We start from the raw sequence: 12,212 nt of genomic DNA on the forward strand, positions 1-12,212 counted from the left end.
GCCCCAGCCCAGGGCCATGGGCCCCTGGGCACATCCTTTTTCCATTTTCCCTGGGAAAGAAAACTCAGCAGTCCAGGTTCCTGATGTCAGTTTGTAGGGCTCCCTTGGGTCTATCAGGGCAGCACAAGTTTGAGGTGGGGACAACTTTGGTGTGGGGTCCATCCTTCGATATAAGGATTTTTTGAACTGAGGCCCCAGCCATGGGCCCCTGGGCACATCCTTTTTCCATTTTCCCTGGGAAAGAAAACTCAGCAGTCCAGGTTCCTCATTTCAGTTTGTAGGGCTGCCTTGGGTCTATCAGGGCAGCACAAGTTTGAGGTGGGGACAACTTCGGTGTGGGGTCCATCCTTCGATATAAGGATTCTTTGCAGTGAGGCTCCAGCCCAGAACCACGGGCCCCTGGGAACATCCTTTGGCCATTTTCCCTGGGAAAGAAAACTCAGCAGTCCAGGTTCCTGATGTCAGTTTGTAGGGCTCCCTTGGGTTTATCAGGGCAGCACAAATTTGAGGTAGGGACAACTTTGGTGTGGGGTCCATCCTTCGATATAAGGATTTTTTGCAGTCAGGGCCAGGGGCCCCCGGGCACATCCTTTTTCCATTTTCCCTGGGAAAGAAAACTCAGCAGTCCAGGTTGCTGATGTCAGTTTGTAGGGCTCCCTTGGGTCTATCAGGGCAGCACAAGTTTGAGGTGGGGACAACTTTGGTGTGGGGTCCATCCTTCGATATAAGGATTTTTTGAACTGAGGCCCCAGCCATGGGCCCCTGGGCACATCCTTTTTCCATTTTCCCTGGGAAAGAAAACTCAGCAGTCCAGGTTCCTCATTTCAGTTTGTAGGGCTCCCTTGGGTTTATCAGGGCAGCACAAGTTTGAGGTGGGGACAACTTTGGTGTGGGGTCCATCCTTCGATATAAGGATTTTTCGCAGTCAGGGCCAGGGGCCCCCGGGCACATCCTTTTTCCATTTTCCCTGGGAAAGAAAACTCAGCAGTCCAGGTTCCTGATGTCAGTTTGTAGGGCTCCCTTGGGTCTATCAGGGCAGCACAAGTTTGAGGTGGGGACAACTTCGGTGTGGGCTCCATCCTTCGATATAAGGATTCTTTGCAGTGAGGCTCCAGCCCAGAGCCAGGGGCCCCTGGGCACATCCTGTGGCCATTTTCCCTGGGAAAGAAAACTCAGCAGTCCAGGTTCCTGATGTCAGTTTGTAGGGCTCCCTTGGGTTTATCAGGGCAGCACAAGTTTGAGGTGGGGACAACTTCTGTGTGGGGTCCATCCTTCGATATAAGGATTCTTTGCAGTCAGGGCCAGGGGCCCCCGGGCACATCCTTTTTCCATTTTCCCTGGGAAAGAAAACTCAGCAGTCCAGGTTCCTGATGTCAGTTTGTAGGGCTCCCTTGGGTCTATCAGGGCAGCACAAGTTTGAGGTCGGGACAACTTCGGTGTGGGGTCCATCCTTCGATATAAGGATTTTTTGCAGTCAGGGCCAGGGGCGCCCGGGCACATCCTTTTTCCATTTTCCCTGGGAAAGAAAACTCAGCATTCCAGGTTCCTGATGTCAGTTTGTAGGGCTCCCTTGGGTCTATCAGGGCAGCACAAGTTTGAGGTGGGGACAACTTCGGTGTGGGGTCCATCCTTCGATATAAGGATTTTTTGAACTGTGGCCACAGCCCTGGGCCATGGGCCCCTGGGCACATCCTTTTTTCATTTTCCCTGGGAAAGAAAACTCCGCAGTCCAGGTTCCTGATGTCAGTTTGCAGGGCTCCCTTGGGTCTATCAGGGCAGCACAAGTTTGAGGTGGGGACAACTTTGATGTGGGGTCCATCCTTCGATATAAGGATTTTTTGCAGTGAGGCTCCAACCCAGAGCCAGGGGCCCCTGGGCACATCCTTTTTCCATTTTCCCTGGGAAAGAAAACTCAGCAGTCCAGGTTCCTGATGTCAGTTTGTAGGGCTCCCTTGGGTTTATCAGGGCAGCACAAGTTTGAGGTGGGGACAACTTTGGTGTGGGGTCCATCCTTCGATATAAGGATTTTTCGCAGTCAGGGCCAGGGGCCCCCGGGCACATCCTTTTTCCATTTTCCCTGGGAAAGAAAACTCAGCAGTCCAGGTTCCTGATGTCAGTTTGTAGGGCTCCCTTGGGTCTATCAGGGCAGCACAAGTTTGAGGTGGGGACAACTTCGGTGTGGGGTCCATCCTTCGATATAAGGATTTTTTGAACTGAGGCCCCAGCCCTGGGCCATGGGCCCCTGGGCACATCCTTTTTCCATTTTCCCTGGGAAAGAAAACTCAGCAGTCCAGGTTCCTGATGTCAGTTTGTAGGGCTCCCTTGGGTCTATCAGGGCAGCACAAGTTTGAGGTGGGGACAACTTCGGTGTGGGGTCCATCCTTCGATATAAGGATTCTTTGCAGTGAGGCTCCAGCCCAGAGCCAGGGGCCCCTGGGCTCATCCTTTGGCCATTTTCCCTGGGAAAGAAAACTCAGCAGTCCAGGTTGCTGATGTCAGTTTGTAGGGCTCCCTTGGGTCTATCAGGGCAGCACAAGTTTGAGGTGGGGACAACTTCGGTGTGGGGTCCATCCTTCGATATAAGGATTTTTCGCAGTCAGGGCCAGGGGCCTCCGGGCAGATCCTTTGGCCATTTTCCCTGGGAAAGAAAACTCAGCAGTCCAGGTTCCTGATGTCATTTTGTAGGGCTCCCTTGGGTCTATCAGGGCAGCACAAGTTTGAGGTGGGGACAACTTCGGTGTGGGGTCCATCCTTCGATATAAGGATTCTTTGCAGTGAGGCTCCAGCCCAGAACCACGGGCCCCTGGGAACATCCTTTTTCCATTTTCCCTGGGAAAGAAAACTCAGCAGTCCAGGTTCCTGATGTCAGTTTGTAGGGCTCCCTTGGGTGTATCAGGGCAGCACAAGTTTGAGGTGGGGACAACTTCGGTGTGGGGTCCATCCTTCGATATAAGGATTTTTTGCAGTCAGGGCCAGGGGCCCCCGGGCACATCCTTTTTCCATTTTCCCTGGGAAAGAAAACTCAGCAGTCCAGGTTCCTGATGTCAGTTTGTAGGGCTCCCTTGGGTCTATCAGGGCAGCACAAGTTTGAGGTGGGGACAACTTCGGTGTGGGGTCCATCCTTCGATATAAGGATTTTTTGAACTGTGGCCCCAGCCCTGGGCCATGGGGCCCTGGGCACATCCTTTTTCCATTTTCCCTGGGAAAGAAAACTCAGCAGTCCAGGTTCCTGATGTCAGTTTGTAGGGCTCCCTTGGGTCTATCAGGGCAGCACAAGTTTGAGGTGGGGACAACTTTGGTGTGGGGTCCATCCTTCGATATAAGGATTTTTTGAACTGAGGCCCCAGCCATGGGCCATGGGCCCCTGGGCACATCCTTTTTCCATTTTCCCTGGGAAAGAAAACTCAGCAGTCCAGGTTCCTCATTTCAGTTTGTAGGGCTCCCTTGGGTCTATCAGGGCAGCACAAGTTTGAGGTGGGGACAACTTCGGTGTGGGCTCCATCCTTCGATATAAGGATTCTTTGCAGTGAGGCCCCAGCCCAGAGCCAGGGGCCCCTGGGCACATCCTTTTTCCATTTTCCCTGGGAAAGAAAACTCATCAGTCCAGGTTCCTGATGTCAGTTTGTAGGGCTCCCTTGGGTCTATCAGGGCAGCACAAGTTTGAGGTCGGGACAACTTCGGTGTGGGGTCCATCCTTCGATATAAGGATTTTTCGCAGTCAGGGCCAGGGGCCCCCGGGCACATCCTTTTTCCATTTTCCCTGGGAAAGAAAACTCAGCAGTCCAGGTTCCTGATGTCAGTTTGTAGGGCTCCCTTGGGTCTATCAGGGCAGCACAAGTTTGAGGTGGGGACAACTTCGGTGTGGGGTCCATCCTTCGATATAAGGATTTTTTGAACTGTGGCCACAGCCCTGGGCCATGGGCCCCTGGGCACATCCTTTTTTCATTTTCCCTGGGAAAGAAAACTCCGCAGTCCAGGTTCCTGATGTCAGTTTGCAGGGCTCCCTTGGGTCTATCAGGGCAGCACAAGTTTGAGGTGGGGACAACTTTGATGTGGGGTCCATCCTTCGATATAAGGATTTTTTGCAGTGAGGCTCCAACCCAGAGCCAGGGGCCCCTGGGCACATCCTTTTTCCATTTTCCCTGGGAAAGAAAACTCAGCAGTCCAGGTTCCTGATGTCAGTTTGTAGGGCTCCCTTGGGTTTATCAGGGCAGCACAAGTTTGAGGTGGGGACAACTTTGGTGTGGGGTCCATCCTTCGATATAAGGATTTTTCGCAGTCAGGGCCAGGGGCCCCCGGGCACATCCTTTTTCCATTTTCCCTGGGAAAGAAAACTCAGCAGTCCAGGTTCCTGATGTCAGTTTGTAGGGCTCCCTTGGGTCTATCAGGGCAGCACAAGTTTGAGGTGGGGACAACTTCGGTGTGGGGTCCATCCTTCGATATAAGGATTTTTTGAACTGAGGCCCCAGCCCTGGGCCATGGGCCCCTGGGCACATCCTTTTTCCATTTTCCCTGGGAAAGAAAACTCAGCAGTCCAGGTTCCTGATGTCAGTTTGTAGGGCTCCCTTGGGTCTATCAGGGCAGCACAAGTTTGAGGTGGGGACAACTTCGGTGTGGGGTCCATCCTTCGATATAAGGATTCTTTGCAGTGAGGCTCCAGCCCAGAGCCAGGGGCCCCTGGGCTCATCCTTTGGCCATTTTCCCTGGGAAAGAAAACTCAGCAGTCCAGGTTGCTGATGTCAGTTTGTAGGGCTCCCTTGGGTCTATCAGGGCAGCACAAGTTTGAGGTGGGGACAACTTCGGTGTGGGGTCCATCCTTCGATATAAGGATTTTTCGCAGTCAGGGCCAGGGGCCTCCGGGCAGATCCTTTGGCCATTTTCCCTGGGAAAGAAAACTCAGCAGTCCAGGTTCCTGATGTCATTTTGTAGGGCTCCCTTGGGTCTATCAGGGCAGCACAAGTTTGAGGTGGGGACAACTTCGGTGTGGGGTCCATCCTTCGATATAAGGATTCTTTGCAGTGAGGCTCCAGCCCAGAACCACGGGCCCCTGGGAACATCCTTTTTCCATTTTCCCTGGGAAAGAAAACTCAGCAGTCCAGGTTCCTGATGTCAGTTTGTAGGGCTCCCTTGGGTGTATCAGGGCAGCACAAGTTTGAGGTGGGGACAACTTCGGTGTGGGGTCCATCCTTCGATATAAGGATTTTTTGCAGTCAGGGCCAGGGGCCCCCGGGCACATCCTTTTTCCATTTTCCCTGGGAAAGAAAACTCAGCAGTCCAGGTTCCTGATGTCAGTTTGTAGGGCTCCCTTGGGTCTATCAGGGCAGCACAAGTTTGAGGTGGGGACAACTTCGGTGTGGGGTCCATCCTTCGATATAAGGATTTTTTGAACTGTGGCCCCAGCCCTGGGCCATGGGGCCCTGGGCACATCCTTTTTCCATTTTCCCTGGGAAAGAAAACTCAGCAGTCCAGGTTCCTGATGTCAGTTTGTAGGGCTCCCTTGGGTCTATCAGGGCAGCACAAGTTTGAGGTGGGGACAACTTTGGTGTGGGGTCCATCCTTCGATATAAGGATTTTTTGAACTGAGGCCCCAGCCATGGGCCATGGGCCCCTGGGCACATCCTTTTTCCATTTTCCCTGGGAAAGAAAACTCAGCAGTCCAGGTTCCTCATTTCAGTTTGTAGGGCTCCCTTGGGTCTATCAGGGCAGCACAAGTTTGAGGTGGGGACAACTTCGGTGTGGGCTCCATCCTTCGATATAAGGATTCTTTGCAGTGAGGCCCCAGCCCAGAGCCAGGGGCCCCTGGGCACATCCTTTTTCCATTTTCCCTGGGAAAGAAAACTCATCAGTCCAGGTTCCTGATGTCAGTTTGTAGGGCTCCCTTGGGTCTATCAGGGCAGCACAAGTTTGAGGTCGGGACAACTTCGGTGTGGGGTCCATCCTTCGATATAAGGATTTTTCGCAGTCAGGGCCAGGGGCCCCCGGGCACATCCTTTTTCCATTTTCCCTGGGAAAGAAAACTCAGCAGTCCAGGTTCCTGATGTCAGTTTGTAGGGCTCCCTTGGGTCTATCAGGGCAGCACAAGTTTGAGGTGGGGACAACTTCGGTGTGGGGTCCATCCTTCGATATAAGGATTTTTTGCAGTGAGGCTCCAGCCCAGAGCCAGGGGCCCCTGGGCACATCCTTTGGCCATTTTCCCTGGGAAAGAAAACTCAGCAGTCCAGGTTCCTGATGTCAGTTTGTAGGGCTCCCTTGGTTCTATCAGGGCAGCACAAGTTTGAGGTGGGAACAACTTTGGTGTGGGGTCCATCCTTCGATATAAGGTTTTTGCAGTCAGGGCCAGGGGCCCCCGGGCACATCCTTTTTCCATTTTCCCTGGGAAAGAAAACTCAGCAGTCCAGGTTCCTGATGTCAGTTTGTAGGGCTCCCTTGGGTCTATCAGGGCAGCACAAGTTTGAGGTGGGGACAACTTCGGTGTGGGGTCCATCCTTCGATATAAGGATTTTTTGCAGTCAGGGCCAGGGGCCCCTGGGCACATCCTTTTGCCATTTTCCCTGGGAAAGAAAACTCAGCATTCCAGGTTCCTGATGTCAGCTTGTAGGGCTCCCTTGGGTCTATCAGGGCAGCACAAGTTTGAGGTGGGGACAACTTCGGTGTGGGGTCCATCCTTCGATATTAGGATTTTTTGTAGTGAAGGCCCCAGCCCAGGGCCATGGGCCCCTGGGCACATCCTTTTTCCATTTTCCCTGGGAAAGAAAACTCAGCAGTCCAGGTTCCTGATGTCAGTTTGTAGGGCTCCCTTGGGTCTATCAGGGCAGCACAAGTTTGAGGTGGGGACAACTTTGGTGTGGGGTCCATCCTTCGATATAAGGATTTTTTGAACTGAGGCCCCAGCCATGGGCCATGGGCCCCTGGGCACATCCTTTTTCCATTTTCCCTGGGAAAGAAAACTCAGCAGTCCAGGTTCCTGATGTCAGTTTGTAGGGCTCCCTTGGGTCTATCAGGGCAGCACAAGTTTGAGGTGGGGACAACTTCGGTGTGGGCTCCATCCTTCGATATAAGGATTCTTTGCAGTGAGGCCCCAGCCCAGAGCCAGGGGCCCCTGGGCACATCCTTTTTCCATTTTCCCTGGGAAAGAAAACTCATCAGTCCAGGTTCCTGATGTCAGTTTGTAGGGCTCCCTTGGGTCTATCAGGGCAGCACAAGTTTGAGGTCGGGACAACTTCAGTGTGGGGTCCATCCTTCGATATAAGGATTTTTCGCAGTCAGGGCCAGGGGCCCCCGGGCACATCCTTTTTCCATTTTCCCTGGGAAAGAAAACTCAGCAGTCCAGGTTCCTGATGTCAGTTTGTAGGGCTCCCTTGGGTCTATCAGGGCAGCACAAGTTTGAGGTGGGGACAACTTCGGTGTGGGGTCCATCCTTCGATATAAGGATTTTTTGCAGTGAGGCTCCAGCCCAGAGCCAGGGGCCCCTGGGCACATCCTTTGGCCATTTTCCCTGGGAAAGAAAACTCAGCAGTCCAGGTTCCTGATGTCAGTTTGTAGGGCTCCCTTGGGTCTATCAGGGCAGCACAAGTTTGAGGTGGGAACAACTTTGGTGTGGGGTCCATCCTTCGATATAAGGTTTTTGCAGTCAGGGCCAGGGGCCCCGGGGCACATCCTTTTTCCATTTTCCCTGGGAAAGAAAACTCAGCAGTCCAGGTTCCTGATGTCAGTTTGTAGGGCTCCCTTGGGTCTATCAGGGCAGCACAAGTTTGAGGTGGGGACAACTTCGGTGTGGGGTCCATCCTTCGATATAAGGATTTTTTGCAGTCAGGGCCAGGGGCCCCTGGGCACATCCTTTTTCCATTTTCCCTGGGAAAGAAAACTCAGCATTCCAGGTTCCTGATGTCAGCTTGTAGGGCTCCCTTGGGTCTATCAGGGCAGCACAAGTTTGAGGTGGGGACAACTTCGGTGTGGGGTCCATCCTTCGATATAAGGATTTTTTGTAGTGAGGCCCCAGCCCAGGGCCATGGGCCCCTGGGCACATCCTTTTTCCATTTTCCCTGGGAAAGAAAACTCAGCAGTCCAGGTTCCTGATGTCAGTTTGTAGGGCTCCCTTGGGTCTATCAGGGCAGCACAAGTTTGAGGTGGGGACAACTTTGGTGTGGGGTCCATCCTTCGATATAAGGATTTTTTGAACTGAGGCCCCAGCCATGGGCCCCTGGGCACATCCTTTTTCCATTTTCCCTGGGAAAGAAAACTCAGCAGTCCAGGTTCCTCATTTCAGTTTGTAGGGCTGCCTTGGGTCTATCAGGGCAGCACAAGTTTGAGGTGGGGACAACTTCGGTGTGGGGTCCATCCTTCGATATAAGGATTCTTTGCAGTGAGGCTCCAGCCCAGAACCACGGGCCCCTGGGAACACCCTTTGGCCATTTTCCCTGGGAAAGAAAACTCAGCAGTCCAGGTTCCTGATGTCAGTTTGTAGGGCTCCCTTGGGTTTATCAGGGCAGCACAAATTTGAGGTGGGGACAACTTTGGTGTGGGGTCCATCCTTCGATATAAGGATTTTTTGCAGTCAGGGCCAGGGGCCCCCGGGCACATCCTTTTTCCATTTTCCCTGGGAAAGAAAACTCAGCAGTCCAGGTTGCTGATGTCAGTTTGTAGGGCTCCCTTGGGTCTATCAGGGCAGCACAAGTTTGAGGTGGGGACAACTTTGGTGTGGGGTCCATCCTTCGATATAAGGATTTTTTGAACTGAGGCCCCAGCCATGGGCCCCTGGGCACATCCTTTTTCCATTTTCCCTGGGAAAGAAAACTCAGCAGTCCAGGTTGCTGATGTCAGTTTGTAGGGCTCCCTTGGGTCTATCAGGGCAGCACAAGTTTGAGGTGGGGACAACTTTGGTGTGGGGTCCATCCTTCGATATAAGGATTTTTCGCAGTCAGGGCCAGGGGCCCCCGGGCACAACCTTTTTCCATTTTCCCTGGGAAAGAAAACTCAGCAGTCCAGGTTCCTGATGTCAGTTTGTAGGGCTCCCTTGGGTCTATCAGGGCAGCACAAGTTTGAGGTGGGGACAACTTCGGTGTGGGCTCCATCCTTCGATATAAGGATTCTTTGCAGTGAGGCTCCAGCCCAGAGCCAGGGGCCCCTGGGCACATCCTTTGGCCATTTTCCCTGGGAAAGAAAACTCAGCAGTCCAGGTTCCTGATGTCAGTTTGTAGGGCTGCCTTGGGTCTATCAGGGCAGCACAAGTTTGAGGTGGGGACAACTTCGGTGTGGGGTCCATCCTTCGATATAAGGATTTTTTGCAGTCAGGGCCAGGGGCCCCCGGGCACATCCTTTTTCCATTTTCCCTGGGAAAGAAAACTCAGCAGTCCAGGTTCCTGATGTCAGTTTGTAGGGCTCCCTTGGGTCTATCAGGGCAGCACAAGTTTGAGGTGGGGACAACTTTGGTGTGGGGTCCATCCTTCGATATAAGGATTCTTTGCAGTGAGGCTCCAGCCCAGAGCCAGGGGCCCCTTGGCACATCCTTTGGCCATTTTCCCTGGGAAAGAAAACTCAGCAGTCCAGGTTCGTGATGTCAGTTTGTAGGGCTCCCTTGGGTCTATCAGGGCAGCACAAGTTTGAGGTGGGGACAACTTCGGTGTGGGGTCCATCCTTCGATATAAGGATTTTTTGCAGTCAGGGCCAGGGGCCCCCGGGCACATCCTTTTTCCATTTTCCCTGGGAAAGAAAACTCAGCAGTCCAGGTTGCTGATGCCAGTTTGTAGGGCTGCCTTGGGTCTATCAGGGCAGCACAAGTTTGAGGTGGGGACAACTTCGGTGTGGGGTCCATCCTTCGATATAAGGATTCTTTGCAGTCAGGGCCAGGGGCCCCCGGGCACATCCTTTTTCCATTTTCCCTGGGAAAGAAAACTCAGCAGTCCAGGTTCCTGATGTCAGTTTGTAGGGCTCCCTTGGGTCTATCAGGGCAGCACAAGTTTGAGGTGGGGACAGCTTCGGTGTGAGGTCCATCCTTCGATATAAGGATTTTTTGAACTGTGGCCACAGCCCTGGGCCATGGGCCCCTGGGCACATCCTTTTTCCATTTTCCCTGGGAAAGAAAACTCCGCAGTCCAGGTTCCTGATGTCAGTTTGTAGGGCTCCCTTGGGTGTATCAGGGCAGCACAAGTTTGAGGTGGGGACAACTTTGATGTGGGGTCCATCCTTCGATATAAGGATTTTTTGCAGTGAGGCTCCAACCCAGAGCCAGGGGCCCCTGGGCACATCCTTTTTCCATTTTCCCTGGGAAAGAAAACTCATCAGTCCAGGTTCCTGATGTCAGTTTGTAGGGCTCCCTTGGGTCTATCAGGGCAGCACAAGTTTGAGGTGGGGACAACTTCGGTGTGGGGTCCATCCTTCGATATAAGGATTTTTCGCAGTCAGGGCCAGGGGCCTCCGGGCAGATCCTTTGGCCATTTTCCCTGGGAAAGAAAACTCAGCAGTCCAGGTTCCTGATGTCATTTTGTAGGGCTCCCTTGGGTCTATCAGGGCAGCACAAGTTTGAGGTGGGGACAACTTCGGTGTGGGGTCCATCCTTCGATATAAGGATTCTTTGCAGTGAGGCTCCAGCCCAGAGCCAGGGGCCCCTGGGCACATCCTTTTTCCATTTTCCCTGGGAAAGAAAACTCAGCAGTCCAGGTTCCTGATGTCAGTTTGTAGGGCTCCCTTGGGTGTATCAGGGCAGCACAAGTTTGAGGTGGGGACAACTTCGGTGTGGGGTCCATCCTTCGATATAAGGATTTTTTGCAGTCAGGGCCAGGGGCCCCTGGGCACATCCTTTTTCCATTTTCCCTGGGAAAGAAAACTCAGCAGTCCAGGTTCCTGATGTCAGTTTGTAGGGCTCCCTTGGGTCTATCAGGGCAGCACAAGTTTGAGGTGGGGACAACTTCGGTGTGGGGTCCATCCTTCGATATAAGGATTTTTTGAACTGTGGCCCCAGCCCTGGGCCATGGGGCCCTGGGCACATCCTTTTTCCATTTTCCCTGGGAAAGAAAACTCAGCAGTCCAGGTTCCTGATGTCAGTTTGTAGGGCTCCCTTGGGTCTATCAGGGCAGCACAAGTTTGAGGTGGGGACAACTTTGGTGTGGGGTCCATCCTTCGATATAAGGATTTTTTGAACTGAGGCCCCAGCCATGGGCCATGGGCCCCTGGGCACATCCTTTTTCCATTTTCCCTGGGAAAGAAAACTCAGCAGTCCAGGTTCCTCATTTCAGTTTGTAGGGCTCCCTTGGGTCTATCAGGGCAGCACAAGTTTGAGGTGGGGACAACTTCGGTGTGGGCTCCATCCTTCGATATAAGGATTCTTTGCAGTGAGGCCCCAGCCCAGAGCCAGGGGCCCCTGGGCACATCCTTTTTCCATTTTCCCTGGGAAAGAAAACTCATCAGTCCAGGTTCCTGATGTCAGTTTGTAGGGCTCCCTTGGGTCTATCAGGGCAGCACAAGTTTGAGGTCGGGACAACTTCGGTGTGGGGTCCATCCTTCGATATAAGGATTTTTCGCAGTCAGGGCCAGGGGCCCCCGGGCACATCCTTTTTCCATTTTCCCTGGGAAAGAAAACTCAGCAGTCCAGGTTCCTGATGTCAGTTTGTAGGGCTCCCTTAGGTCTATCAGGGCAGCACAAGTTTGAGGTGGGGACAACTTCGGTGTGGGGTCCATCCTTCGATATAAGGATTTTTTGCAGTGAGGCTCCAGCCCAGAGCCAGGGGCCCCTGGGCACATCCTTTGGCCATTTTCCCTGGGAAAGAAAACTCAGCAGTCCAGGTTCCTGATGTCAGTTTGTAGGGCTCCCTTGGGTCTATCAGGGCAGCACAAGTTTGAGGTGGGAACAACTTTGGTGTGGGGTCCATCCTTCGATATAAGGTTTTTGCAGTCAGGGCCAGGGGCCCCCGGGCACATCCTTTTTCCATTTTCCCTGGGAAAGAAAACTCAGCAGTCCAGGTTCCTGATGTCAGTTTGTAGGGCTCCCTTGGGTCTATCAGGGCAGCACAAGTTTGAGGTGGGGACAACTTCGGTGTGGGGTCCATCCTTCGATATAAGGATTTTTTGCAGTCAGGGCCAGGGGCCCCTGGGCACATCCTTTTGCCATTTTCCCTGGGAAAGAAAACTCAGCATTCCAGGTTCCTGATGTCAGCTTGTAGGGCTCCCTTGGGTCTATCAGGGCAGCACAAGTTTGAGGTGGGGACAACTTCGGTGTG

This window comes from Lonchura striata, chromosome 26 (assembly GCF_050655825.1).
Source record: "Lonchura striata isolate lonStrDom1 chromosome 26, ASM5065582v1, whole genome shotgun sequence".
NCBI lineage: Eukaryota > Metazoa > Chordata > Aves > Passeriformes > Estrildidae > Lonchura > Lonchura striata.